Genomic DNA, 11,810 nt, shown 5'->3' on the forward strand with positions numbered 1-11,810 from the left:
AATTTGCATTCTAACTAAAACGAAATTTATTTCAAAAAAGAAAAAGTTCGATAAGATTAGTAATAAGGATAACAGATTATATTTACCTATTAATTTTACTTGTAAGCAGATTGAAGATATTAATTTACCCGAAATTTTAAATCAGCGGCATGTGAAACAGGCCCTTCCTAGTAATTTGAATAATAATGATAGTCCAGTTTTAACTTATAAATTTTCAAAAACTATTGGGCAAATTATTTTTAATTATAATTTAATACTAAAAAGATTAGATAGTGATATAAATTGGAAACTGGATTGTAATTGTAAGCAACTTGGCCCATTTTTAAATCCTACTTACAAACATGTTATAACAGGGGACTTGTCAACAATAAAGCAAGATGATCTTCAAATTATAATGAATAAAGGGGCTAATTTCCGTCTTTCTCATCATCTGAAACCATCAAGTGTTCTTGATGGCTTGGAAAATGATTTTGATTTATTTATTGATAAGTGGTGTAAGAAAGAGAATAAAAATAAAGAGAGTTTTCAAAGTTGGAAGAATTTAATTATTAGTAGAATAAAAACTAAAATATATTCTAACTTAAAAAATAGTAACACTAAATCATTATTTTATAATGCGAAGATTAAACAAGCAATTGCTAATCTAAAGAATGATTTTCTGATTGTGCCAGTGGATAAAGCTAATAATAATTTTGCCATAATTTGTCAGAAGCTGTATTGTGATATCTTAAAAAGGGAGTTAGGCACAACTAATGTTTACGAAAAGGTAAATATAGAGGATGAGAATTTAATTGAAAAGACTGAAGAAATACTTTTTAAAAATTTTAATATTAAAATAAATGACAATGATAAAAAGTTCCCTTTCCTATATTGGACTGTAAAATTTCATAAGAATCCCCATAAACTACGGTTTATTGCTGAAGCAGCTGAATGTCCAACCCGCATTGCTGCTCCTGACCTCTCTTTAATTTTAAAGAAAAGTGTAAATAAACTTAAAACCTATTGTTGTGGTATTAAAAAATTTTCGAATTTTAATTCATATTGGAGTGTTAATAATTCACTGCAGGTGATAGATTCTTTAACAATGGTTTCAGCTAAAAGAATTGAGTCTTTCGATTTTGCGACAATTTATACTAATTTATCACTTAATGTAGGGTTTGATAATTTAAAAACTGTTATCAAGAAATCTTTCCTCTTATCTAGTAAAAGGTTATTAAAAATAGACACTTATAATAAAAAAGCTATATGGACAAATTGCTTTAATACTACAGTTAACTTGATATGTTACAGCTTGGATATGATTTTTGAGTTATTAGAGTTTGGTTTATACAATACTTATATAAGATTTGTTGGTGATTTGTACAAGCAAATTGTGGGAATTCCCATGGGGGGGGGGAATGCCAGCCCATTTATAGCTGACTTGTTTTTAAGTCAACTAGAATATAAATATATGATGGATAAGAATAATCCAATTAACTTAAAACATGTTTTGTCAAATAATAAAAGATATTTAGATGATATTTTGGTCTTAAATTGTAAAGATTTCATTGATATTTCTAAAAGTTATATCCATCAGAGCTTATTCTTGAACCTAGTCATGGCGCTGGTCATGAAGATCATTTCTTAGATTTAAATATTAATATTTGTGATAATAATAAATTAACTTTTAAAATGTATAATAAAACGGATAATTTTGATTTTGAAGTGATTAGTTTCCCATTCCCTGAAAGTAATATACACTCAAATATCACATATTCAGCGTTTTTCTAGCAGTTACTTCGTTATGCAAGGATTTGTAGTAATTATATTGATTTTAAAAATAGATGTAAAATCTTAAGCCAAAAATTGATATCAAGAGATTTTTCTACAAATAAATTAACTTGGCAATTTAAAAAATTTAGTTTTCATTATAACGAACTTTTAAATAAATACCAAAAGAATTATCTAGAAATACTTAAGGAAATTTTCAACTAATTTCGGAGGTTCGAGAAATGTTGCTGCAGCGCCATTTATTTTGAATGGTGTTTCTAATTGAGTGGATTTTTTTTAAAAATTAGCCACATGGTAAAGATGAATTCTATAATTGTTTAGTTCATTCAGGTTTCTTGCAATGTGTTAATATTTGTGATTTGGTAAAATTTATTATATTTAGTTTACCTATTGTTGCTAAAAAGAGGGATATATTAACAGGATAAGCTTGTTTTGGTGTTACTTGGTTGTTTTACATTTGCTGTTTTTTTTCTTTCATAGGCATGTATTTTTGGGGTGATACCTGACACAGGGATGCCATGGATATTCTGTGGTAGCCACAACACTTGGCTGGGTAGAGAATTTAAAGTGGCGAAACCCTATATAGGCCAGTGTATTCTCCTGATGAGCCCTTGTGTTGGGTTGTTGCCTCTGAATTATTTGTCTTTATTATTTTTGCTATTGTTTGGTAAATGACGACTTATACTTATTGACGACATGACTGCCTGTCCATGGATTATTCTTTATGGTTGATTGTGTGTGGCTATGCTGTTTGACCTATGTGATTGTATGGATGAGTAGGGTTAAGGCCTCATTCAAGTGCTTGTCTATATTAATCACTAATTTAGGAAAACAGTCTTCCTTTTCTCCTTCTGTCTCTCTCTTTTTTTTTGTGTGTGTGTTTGTGCTGTTGCATTGGTGATTTCTCTTTTCATGATATATATATATATATATATATATATATATATATATATATATATATATATATATATATATATATATATATATATATATATATATATATATATATATATATATTCACAGATGGGACACAGGGACACAACGACTTACGCGCGGGGGGGGGGCTTGGGTGTGTTGCGAAGCGCCCCCTTCAACTAGGTGTTGGGGTGGCGCAAAGCGCCACCCCAACAGCTAGTATATATATATAAACAAGTTTTCTGTGTGTCTGTCGAGTGACGTCATGTTTGTGTGCCGACTGACGTCATGTTTGTCGACTGACGAAATTACAGACCTGGACATCGGGACACAAATGACGACTTGGACACCGGGACACAGGGAATATAAATGACGACCTGGACACTCAAAGAGAAAGCGACCGGGACACAAGGAATGTTCGATTAGCAATCACCATCAACAAAGCACCGGGACACAAATGACGAGCGCGACACAGGGAATATAAATGACGACCAGGACACTCAAAGAGAAATTACAGACCTGGACACCGGAACACAAATGACGACAGGGACAAAAATGACGACCGGGACACAGGGAATATAAATGATGACCGCGACACTCAAAGAGAAATTACAGACTGGGACACCGGGACACACATGACGACCAGGACACAGGGAAACAACAACAACGGGGACGCCGGGGGGCACAGGGGGATATATAATTTATCTATATATATTAAAATAAGTTGTATGTCTGTTATGTCTGTTACACTATGTCTGTTACGCCAGATTATATCTTATCTATATATAAAAATAAGTTGTATGTATTTTTGTGTTGACGGTTTAAATGTAAAAACTGGGTATTGCATAAATATTTCGAAATATTTTAACATTAGATTAATGTAATTTGAAAACCTTAAAAAAAATACTTAAAATTTTGAGGTTTATTATAAATTGTTGAGCTTTAGCAAGCTTGGCACGTGAAGATTTTTTTAACTGTCAATGTTAGAATGAACATGTTAGACAAATTGAAAAACATTGAAAAAGATAGAATGTTACCAAATCCTACAACAGAAGAAACACCCGAGGAAGCTGCTCAAAGAGTTAATGCCCAAAGGCTTGCGGCTAAAGAACGCAAAACCACGCAATTAGATGAAGATCAACCTGGACAGCGAGAGTCAAAACGTATCAAAACTGAAAATGATAGCGATGATGTTTGGGTTTGGGATTTTGACTTGGATAAGGTCATCAATGCCTACCAGATTTTAGTTAAAAAAACAAAGGTTCGGCGATATGTTTTTACGTCTGAAAAATAAAGAAGAAGAAGAAAACTGAAACTAAAAATGTAAAAACTGGGAATCGCGTAAATATTTCAAAATATTTTGACAATTGATTAAAGTAATTCGAAAACCTTAAAACAGATACTTAAATTTTTGAGGTTGATTATAAATTGTTGAGCTTTAGCATGCTTGGCACGTGAAGATTTTTCCAACTGTCAATGTTAGAATGAACATTGACCGACATAATTTGCGATTGCTATATGTCACTTGGTTAATACCAAGTGCAATAAAAAGGTAAAAAACTAAAAAGAAAAAAAAAGCTAAAAAAACTAAAAAAGCTGCAAAACTAAAAAAAATAAAAACTAAAAAAGAAACTATATCTATAATCTATCTATATATATATAAATTAGTTGTGTGTCTGTTAACTGACGTCATGTTTGCCGACTGACGTCATTATGAGGATTGAGCATTATTCTGTCATGAAGTTGTTTCTCGACTGACGTCATGTTTGTCGACTGACGAAATTACAGACTGGGACACCGGGACACAAATAACGACCCATGGGACACATGGAATATAAATGACAACCGGGACACAGGGACATAACTACAACAGGGATGCCGGGGGGCACAGGGGGGATATATGAATGAAGACCGGGACACAGGGAATGTTCGATTAGCAATCACCATCAACAGAGCTCAAGGACAATCATTAGAATAATGAGGTATAGATCTGAATAGGGATGGATTTCCCCAGGGACATGTTGCATATTGATGGGACATGAACATGCAACATGTTGCATATGTTGCATGATCAAGAGTCGGTAAACCTGACAATCTATTTATATGCACAGACAATGGGACCGCAAAAAATGTTGTATATTCGCAAGTTTTACCTAGTTAATATATATATATATATATATATATATATATATATATATATATATATATATATATATATATATATATCTATATATATAAAAATAAGTTGTCTGTGGATGGATGGATGGATGGATGTGTGGATGGATGTGTCAGGTGACGTCACCTGAAAAAACTGGATTAGGTGACGTCAAAACTGAAAAAACTAAAAAAAGGCAAAAACTACAAAAAAAACTAAAAACTAATAAAAAAAATAAAAAAGCTAAAAAACTAAAAAAACTATAAAGGTAAAAACCAATAAAAAACTAAAAAAAAAACTGAAAAAACTAAAAAAAGGCAAAAACTACAAAAAAAAACTAAAAACTAATAAAAAAAGTAAAAAAGCTAAAAAACTAAAAAAACTAAAAAAACTAAAAAAAGGTAAAAAACTAAAAAAAATAAAAAATAAAAAAAAACTAAAAAAAAGGAAAAAACTGAAAAATAAGCTAAAATAAAGGTAAAAACCAATAAAAAACTAAAAAAAAAAAGGAAAAAACTAATAAATGACGACACTCAAAGAGAAAGCGACCAGGACAAAAAACTAAAAAAAAAGGCAAAAACTACAAAAAAACTAAAAACTAATAAAAAAAATAAAAAAGCTAAAAAACTAAAAAAACTAAAAAAAGGTAAAAAACTAAAAAAACTAAAAACTAAAAAAAAACTAAAAAAGGTAAAAACTAAAAGAACTAAAAAAGAAAAAAATAAATGACGACACTCAAAGAGAAAGCGACCAGGACAAAAGGAATGTTCGATTAGCAATCAACAAAGCACCGGGACACAGGGAGTATAAATGACGACCAGGACACAAGTAAAAAAAAAAATTAACAAAACTAAAAAGAAGGTAAAAACTACAAAAAAACTAAAAAGAAAAAAAAACTAAAAACTAATAAAAAAACTAAAAAATCTAAAAATCTAAATAAACTAAAAAAGAAAAAAAAAGGAAAAAAATAAAGGAGAAAAACAAAACTAAAAAACGAATGTATATACAGACCGGTACACCGGGATACAAATGACGACCGGGACACAGGGAATATAAATAACGACCGGGACACAGGGACACAACTACAACGGGGACACCGGGGGAAACAGGGGGATAACCTGACAATCTATTTATATGCAAAGACAATGGGACAGCAAAGAATGTTGTATATTCGCAAGTTTTACGTAGTTAAAACCATATATATATATATATATATCTATATTCACAGGTGGGACATAGGGACACAACTACAATGGCGCGTAACTATTATGGCGCGTAACGACTTACGCGCGCGGGGGGGCTTGGGGGGGGCGCGAAGCGCCCCCACCAACAAGGTGTTGGGGTGGCGCGAAGCGCCACCCCAACAGCTAGTATATATATATATATATATATATATATATATATATATATATATATATATACTAGCTGTTGGGGTGGCGCTTCGCGCCACCCCAACACCTAGTTGGTGGGGGCGCTTCGCGCCCCCCCCAAGCCCCCCCGCGCGCGTAAGTCGTTACGCGCCATAATAGTTACGCGCCATTGTAGTTGTGTCCCTATGTCCCACCTGTGAATATATATATATATTATATATATATATATATATATATATATATATATATATATATATATATATATATATATATATATATATATATATATATATATATATATATATATATATATATATATATATATATATATATATATATATATATATATATATATATATATATATATATATATATATATGGTTTTAACTACGTAAAACTTGCGAATATACAACATTCTTTGCTGTCCCATTGTCTTTGCATATAAATAGATTGTCAGGTTTACCGACTCTTGAACATGCAACATATAATGGTCCATGGGAAAACAATCTGTATTCAGATCTATACCTCATGATTCTAATGATTGCCCTTGAGCTTTGTTGATGGTGATTGCTAATCGACCATTCCCTGTCCCGGTGTCCCGGTCGTCATTTACATCCCCCTGTTTCCCCCGGTGTCCCCGTTGTAGTTGTGTCCCTGTGTCTCGGTCGTCATTTATATTCCCTGTGTCCCGGTCGTCATTTGTATCCCGGTGTCCCGGTCTGTATATACATTCGTTTTTTAGTTTTGTTTTTCTCCTTTATTTTTTTCCTTTTTTTTTCTTTTTTAGCTTATTTAGATTTTTAGATTTTTTAGTTTTTTTATTAGTTTTTAGTTTTTTTTTTCTTTTTAGTTTTTTTGTCCCGGTCGTCATTTATATCCCCCTGTTTCCCCCGGTGTCCCCGTTGTAGTTGTGTCCCTGTGTCCCGGTCGTCATTTATATTCCCTGTGTCCCGGTCGTCATTTGTATCCCGGTGTACCGGTCTGTATATACATTCGTTTTTTAGTCGTCATTTATATTCCCTGTGTCCCGGTCGTCATTTGTATCCCGGTGTACCGGTCTGTATATACATTCGTTTTTTAGTTTTGTTTTTCTCCTTTATTTTTTTCCTTTTTTTTCTTTTTTAGTTTATTTAGATTTTTAGATTTTTTAGTTTTTTTTTAGTTTTTAGTTTTTTTTTCTTTTTAGTTTTTTTGTAGTTTTTAACTTCTTTTTAGTTTTGTTAATTTTTTTTTTTACTTATGTCCTGGTCGTCATTTATACTCCCTGTGTCCCGGTGCTTTGTTGATTGCTAATTGAACATTCCTTTTGTCCTGGTCGCTTTCTCTTTGAGTGTCGTCATTTATTTTTTTCTTTTTTAGTTCTTTTAGTTTTTACCTTTTTTAGTTTTTTTTAGTTTTTTAGATGAAAATTTTTTTAGTTTTTTCCTTTTTTTCTTTTTAGTTTTTTATTGGTTTTTACCTTTATGTTAGCTTATTTTTCAGTTTTTTCCTTTTTTTTTAGTTTTTTTTTTTTTTTTATTTTTTTTAGTTTTTTACCTTTTTTAAGTTTTTTTAGTTTTTTTAGTTTTTTTTTAGTTTTTTAGCTTTTTTACTTTTTTTATTAGTTTTTAGTTTTTTTGTAGTTTTTGCCTTTTTTAGTTTTTTTCAGTTTTTTTTTAGTTTTTTATTGGTTTTTACCTTTATTTTAGCTTATTTTTTCAGTTTTTTCCTTTTTTTAGTTTTTTTTTAGTTTTTAGTTTTTTTAGTTTTTTACCTTTTTTTAGTTTTTTTAGTTTTTTTAGTTTTTTAGCTTTTTTATTTTTTTATTAGTTTTTAGTTTTTTTTGTAGTTTTTGCCTTTTTTTAGTTTTTTTAGTTTTTTAGCTTTTTTATTTTTTTTATTAGTTTTTAGTTTTTTTGTAGTTTTTGCCTTTTTTAGTTTTTTCAGTTTTGACGTCACCTGATCCAGTTTTTTCAGGTGACGTCACCTGATCCACGATCCACAGATCCACAGACAACTTATTTTTATATATATAGATAGTTTTTTTTTTTTTACTTATGTCCTGGTCGTCATTTATACTCCCTGTGACCCGGTGCTTTGTTGATTGCTAATCGAACATTCCTTTTGTCCTGGTTGCTTTCTCTTTGAGTTTCGTCATTTATTTTTTTCTTTTTTAGTTCTTTTAGTTTTTACCTTTTTTAGTTTTTTTAGTTTTTTAGATGAAAATTTTTTTAGTTTTTTCCTTTTTTTCTTTTTAGTTTTTTATTGGTTTTTACCTTTATTTTAGCTTATTTTTCAGTTTTTTCCTTTTTTTAGTTTTTTTTTATTTTTTATTTTTTTTAGTTTTTTACCTTTTTTTAGTTTTTTTTAGTTTTTTAGTTTTTTAGCTTTTTTACTTTTTTATTAGTTTTTAGTTTTTTTTGTAGTTTTTGCCTTTTTTTAGTTTTTTCAGTTTTTTTTTTTAGTTTTTTATTGGTTTTTACCTTTATTTTAGCTTATTTTTCAGTTTTTTCCTTTTTTTTAATTTTTAGTTTTTTTCGTTTTTTACCTTTTTTTTAGTTTTTTTAGTTTTTTTAGTTTTTTAGCTTTTTTATTTTTTTATTAGTTTTTAGTTTTTTTTGTAGTTTTTGCCTTTTTTAGTTTTTTTAGTTTTTTAGCTTTTTTATTAGTTTTTAGTTTTTTTTGTAGTTTTTGCCTTTTTTTAGTTTTTTTAGTTTTTTAGCTTTTTATTTTTTTATTAGTTTTTAGTTTTTTTTGTAGTTTTTGCCTTTTTTAGTTTTTTCAGTTTTGACGTCACCTGATCCAGTTTTTTCAGGTGACGTCACCTGACCCATCCACAGACAGACAACTTATTTTTATATAGATAGAAGATATATATATATATATACTAGCTGTTGGGGTGGCGCTTCGCGCCACCCCAACACCTAGTTGGTGGGGGCCGCTTCGCGCCCCCCCCAAGCCCCCCCGCGCGCGTAAGTCGTTACGCGCCATAATAGTTACGCGCCATTGTAGTTGTGTCCCTATGTCTCACCTGTGAATATAGATATATATATATATATGGTTTTAACTACGTAAAACTTGCGAATATACAACATTCTTTGCTGTCCCATTGTCTTTGCATATAAATAGATTGTCAGGTTATCCCCCTGTTTCCCCCGGTGTCCCCGTTGTAGTTGTGTCCCTGTGTCCCGGTCGTCATTTATATTCCCTGTGTCCCGGGTCCCGGTCATCATTTGTATCCCGGTGTCCCGGTCTGTATATACATTCGTTTTTTAGTTTGTTTTTCTCCTTTATTTTTTTCCTTTTTTTTTCTTTTTTAGCTTATTTAGATTTTTAGATTTTTTAGTTTTTTTTATTAGTTTTTAGTTTTTATTTCTTTTTAGTTTTTTTGTCCCGGTCGTCATTTATATCCCCCTGTTTCCCCCGGTGTCCCCGTTGTAGTTGTGTCCCTGTGTCCCGGTCGTTATTTATATTCCCTGTGTCCCGGTCGTCATTTGTATCCCGGTGTACCGGTCTGTATATACATTCGTTTTTTAGTTTTGTTTTTCTCCTTTATTTTTTTCCTTTTTTTTTTCTTTTTTAGTTTATTTAGATTTTAGATTTTTTAGTTTTTTTATTAGTTTTTAGTTTTTTTTTCTTTTTAGTTTTTTTGTAGTTTTTACCTTCTTTTTAGTTTTGTTAATTTTTTTTTTACTTGTGTCCTGGTCGTCATTTATACTCCCTGTGTCCCGGTGCTTTGTTGATTGCTAATCGAACATTCCTTTTGTCCTGGTCGCTTTCTCTTTGAGTGTCGTCATTTATTTTTTCGTTTTTAGTTCTTTTAGTTTTTACCTTTTTTAGTTTTTTTTTAGTTTTTAGTTTTTTTAGTTTTTTACCTTTTTTTTAGTTTTTTAGTTTTTTAGCTTTTTTATTTTTTTTATTAGTTTTAGTTTTTTTGTAGTTTTTTATATAAAAATAAGTTGTCTGTCTGTGGATGTGTGGATGGATGTGTGGATGGATGTGTCAGGTGACGTCACCTGAAAAAACTGGATTAGGTGACGTCAAAACTGAAAAAACTAAAAAAAAGGCAAAAACTACAAAAAAACTAAAAACTAATAAAAAAAATAAAAAAGCTAAAAAACTAAAAAAACTATAAAGGTAAAAACCAATAAAAAACTAAAAAAAAAACTGAAAAAACTAAAAAAAGGCAAAAACTACAAAAAAAAACTAAAAACTAATAAAAAAAGTAAAAAAGCTAAAAAACTAAAAAAACTAAAAAAACTAAAAAAAAGGTAAAAAACAAAAAAATAAAAAATAAAAAAAAACTAAAAAAAAGGAAAAAACTGAAAAATAAGCTAAAATAAAGGTAAAAACCAATAAAAAACTAAAAAAAAAAAAGGAAAAAACTAATAAATGACGACACTCAAAGAGAAAGCGACCAGGACAAAAAACTAAAAAAAAGGCAAAAACTACAAAAAACTAAAACTAATAAAAAAAATAAAAAAGCTAAAAAACTAAAAAAACTAAAAAAAGGTAAAAAACTAAAAAAACTAAAAACTAAAAAAAAACTAAAAAAGGTAAAAACTAAAAGAACTAAAATGAAAAAAATAAATGACGACACTCAAAGAGAAAGCGACCAGGACAAAAGGAATGTTCGATTAGCAATCAACAAAGCACCGGGACACAGGGAGTATAAATGACGACCAGGACACAAGTAAAAAAAAAAATTAACAAAACTAAAAAGAAGGTAAAAACTACAAAAAAACTAAAAGAAAAAAAAACTAAAAACTACTAAAAAAACTAAAAAATCTAAAAATCTAAATAAACTAAAAAGAAAAAAAAAGGAAAAAAATACAGGAGAAAAACAAAACTAAAAAACGAATGTATATACAGACCGGTACACCGGGATACAAATGACGACCGGGACACAGGGAATATAAATAACGACCTGGACACAGGGACACAACTACAACGGGGACACCGGGGGAAACAGGGGGATATAAATGACGACCGGGACAAAAAACTAAAAAGAAATAAAAACTAAAAACTAATAAAAAAAACTAAAAAATCTAAAAATCTAAATAAGCTAAAAAAGAAAAAAAAAGGAAAAAAATAAAGGAGAAAAACAAAACTAAAAAACGAATGTATATACAGACCGGGACACCGGGATACAAATGATGACCGGGACCCGGGACACAGGGAATATAAATGACGACCGGGACACAGGGACACAACTACAACGGGGACACCGGGGGAAACAGGGGGATAACCTGACAATCTATTTATATGCAAAGACAATGGGACAGCAAAGAATGTTGTATATTCGCAAGTTTTACGTAGTTAAAACCATATATATATATATATATATCTATATTCACAGGTGGACATAGGGACACAACTACAATGGCGCGTAACTATTATGGCGCGTAACGACTTACGCGCACGGGGGGGCTTAGGGGGGGCGCGAAGCGCCCCCACCAACTAGGTGTTGGGGTTGGGGAATACAAATTGTTTTTTCCATGGACAATTATATGTTGCATGTTCAAGAGTCGGTAAACCTGACAATATATTTATATGCACAAACAATGGGACAGCCAAGAATGTTGTATATTCGCAAGTTTACTTAGTTAAATATATATATA

This window comes from Artemia franciscana, chromosome 15 (genome assembly GCF_032884065.1).
Source record: "Artemia franciscana chromosome 15, ASM3288406v1, whole genome shotgun sequence".
NCBI lineage: Eukaryota > Metazoa > Arthropoda > Branchiopoda > Anostraca > Artemiidae > Artemia > Artemia franciscana.